This window comes from Canis lupus, chromosome 13, assembly GCF_003254725.2.
Source record: "Canis lupus dingo isolate Sandy chromosome 13, ASM325472v2, whole genome shotgun sequence".
Taxonomy (NCBI): domain Eukaryota; kingdom Metazoa; phylum Chordata; class Mammalia; order Carnivora; family Canidae; genus Canis; species Canis lupus.
Genome location: NC_064255.1, coordinates 58,004,295 through 58,007,835, shown reverse-complemented (window position 1 = coordinate 58,007,835; position 3,541 = coordinate 58,004,295). Strand labels below are relative to the sequence as shown.

Below are 3,541 nucleotides of genomic sequence, written 5' to 3'. Positions count from 1 at the left end.
TTAAAGTAGAAATTATTTTAACTTCCTTACACTAGTAAGAAGGATGGTAGGTGGACCCTGCCTTCCATCCTTATATGCAACTCAGGAAGGCACCATGAAGGGAAGATTTATTTCCATCTCCCCTTGCATATGGCCAGCCAAGCAGACACTGAAGATTGCATCTGTAGTGCTCTTGTATGTGTAACAGACGACCTCACATTGGACTAAACACAGCCCTTCACTAGAGTGGAGTCCCGAAGAGAAGACATGTCCATAATCAACATGTATCTCATCCTTGAGAAATCATGGATTTTGGGGGAGCAGGTGATAGGCCCAGGAAAAATCCTTTGTCTGGCAAATCAACCAAAAGGCAAGTTTTCCTCAGGTACTTTTAACTTAAAACAGTTTTAAAGACAGGTTTGCTGAGATGTAATTTGCATAAAATAAAATTTCCCCATTGTAACTGTACAGTTCAATGAGTTTTAAAAACAAGGAACACTTGATAAATTTGCATGTCATTCTTGTGCAAAGCCATGCTAATCTTCACTGAGTTGTTCCAATTTTCATTCCAATAAATACTGCCAAATCAAGCACTCTCAGAATTTTAATTTTTGGCAGAATATTGCCACCTAATATTTTACTGAACATAGGGGAAGGAAATGTTATAATTTATTTTTATGATGGACATTGCATGCATATTTAATCTTTATTTTGGAAGAATTTAAGGTAATATATAGATAGATAAATAACCAGATTCAACTAAAATGTACTGAATTTTCATATTAGTTTTAGTATGTAGTTGTAATACAAATTTTGTAAGTGAAAGAAGACATTTCCTAAAGTTTAAGAAACTCGATTAAGGGGAAGGACTGGTGCATTTTGGAGCTGGGATGTGATCTCACATCTTCTGACTCACATCGTATTGAGATAGAAGTTTCTCTGTCTAGTGATGGTCCGTCAACTATGGTAATAATAGGTATGATTTATTGTGGTCTCACATAAGCCATTCTAAGTTCTCTGCATGTGGCATTTCATGTAGTCCTTATGAGAGCTCTATAAGGTAAATGCTATTATTTTCGGTAGTGCATAGATGAAGAAATTGAGGTACAGTGATTTTAGGCATACTATCTGTCCACAGTCATAAAAATAATAGGGGACACAGGCGGGGTCCTAGTTCCAGAGTCCATTATACTCACTTCACATTGTCTCTCCTAACATTCACTGACCATCAAGGGAAAAGACAAAGACTGGGGTCCCTTGTTAGAATTTTCCTTCTGAAGTAGAAGGCGCAAAAGAATGAGTTAAAAGGAAAAAATTCCATTACTTTCTGGACAGGTTTTTTCCAAGTATCTTAGAAAGCACATTCTGATAGTGAATCTTTTCCATGTCAAGATATCTATTTCTAAACTTTCATATTTTCAGATTTGAGGTCTTGATTTATGAACTTTAAAAAAATTGAAATAATTTTCTAGTCTGCGAAAGGAGAATGGGAATTACAGACAGAAGCAATGTGCCCAACATCGAGCTTCAAGATCATTTTCCCTGTCGCTCTCTCTGCTTGAGATTGCTCTGTTCCCGGCTATGACATGGCTCATACCCTATCATCATTCCATAGCTTTCCAAGAGTCATCTTCTTATACCTTCCTCTTTACAGGAGTAATCCTCCATATTCTGCCTTGATTCTTTTTTATTTTTCTCTCTTGTACTACCTAACCTAAGTTCAGACTGATACTTCCAACTCAAATTCCAGACTTCAGGGGTCTTGCTTAACCTTTTTTTAAAAATTGTGTCTGCATCTTTATCACTGAAAACAGTGGTTTTTAAGGGCATGGAGAAGAATAGAAAATCTCATAATCGCTCATTTTTCTCCTATCTGTGGCTGCCCATGCAATAGTGTTAGAATAACAATCACTGATAACTGAATTATTAGCATTGTCTTGCTTTTGCTCTCTGGGTTATTTCCCATTTTTAAATAACTGTTCTATACCTACATTGTCTGAGAATATAGGCATTTCATACCAAATTCTCTGGCCCAGTCCCTCACTTAAGTCTTCATGTGCAGGTCACTGTGTATTTGTGTGCTACCAGTCCTTACATCAGTGTCTCTCTAGCCAGTTTGCTTAGTGTGAAGGTTATTCTCTGGTAGATCCTCAGTAAGGGCTCAAGGGAACAATATTCGTGGAATTTTTGCACACTGGTAAGAATTCACCTATGCCCTTTGAACTTGAAAATCTCTTTTGTTAGATAAAAATAATTCTTGGCTTTTCTTTTGCTTGAATATCTTAAATATGTTACTGCATTTTCTTTCCCTTATAAGTCATGTACTCTCTTACCTTTAGTAGGTACCTAAAGGATTTTTTCCTCCCTCCCTTTCTTTCTTTTCAAAGTCACTTAATTTTACTGGAATGTCTTTGTTGTTATGGCTCATTTTCTCAGTGATGCTATGTACAGTTTCAATATGCCGTTTTACATCTTTTATTTTAAGAAACTTTTCTGCAATGGCTGGATTTAGTATTTGTTCTGTTTCCTTACTTTTGGTTTCATCTCCTTTCTTCTCCTACTATCCATATGCTCGACTTTTTTTTTTTTTTTTTTTTTTGCCTGTCTTCAATATTTTTAACTTTTTCTTGATTCCTTCTTTTCTTTCATTACTTGTTGAGTTCTAAAGTTTTTCTCTCTCACTTTTTTATTTTGCTAACGCTATCATCTGCTGCTTTTATTCCCTATTTATGTTATTTCTCATTTTTGGAATTCTTTCTTTTCTTATTTCTAATTATATTCAGAGTTATGGAACATTGTTTCTGAGCTTTTCTAGTTCTGATTTATGTTGTTTTTCTTTCATGTTTTATAGCATTTTCTTAATGTTTCTTAGCTAGTTTTGAAATAGTAGGTTACAATTTTGTTCTGTTTTGTGGGCATATTTTTCGGCAGGCTTTTATTGTCTGCAGTACATTATTCTGCCTTTTTTCACTCTTTTTTCTTATGATAACTTTCTATGGGATATGACCGTGATACTTATGTTGCTCAAGTTTATATGAAATGAATTTTTCTAAGGCAGGGTTTAGGAAAGTTTATATAACTTTACAGAGCTCCTTCTTATGTGGTTTTTACGTTGTTTAAAAAATGTGGTAATGTGCTTTCTTTGATTTGATCTGGACTCTCCCCACTTCCCCCTTTCCTTGTTGTTTCTCTCCTGTGTGATTTTGATTCCCCTTCCAGCAGTTTCTTGTCAGTGTGAGTTCCTATCCTAGAAGGGCCACTTCTGAGAGTTAGCAGGTGTTCCCTGCTCCTGCTTGTTCAGTATTGCTTGGAAGGGGAGACATTATATTCACAAACTCCTCCTCCTCTCAGCTGCTGTTCCCACATTGCTCCCCGCTTTCTCATGAATATCTGTTGGCAGTTTGTGTCCTGTTCTCAGACTCTGAAGACACCACTCTGTTGCTTTCTTCCTCTTCCTCCTTTGGAGATGCAGATATCATGAAGTTTTAAAGTTGTAGGTGGTTTGCCTCTGCCCCATATATTTTGGAGCTTATGGGGATAACTATTTATCTATTTTCATTTT

At 36.1% G+C, this 3,541-nt stretch overlaps 1 pseudogene; it reads right to left on the bottom strand.

Annotated features, from left to right (window-relative positions):
* Window positions 1–463: 463 nt before the first annotated feature.
* On the bottom strand, window positions 464–557 carry LOC112652382 (U6 spliceosomal RNA; annotated as a pseudogene).
* Between the last annotated feature and the right edge of the window lie 2,984 nt (window positions 558–3,541).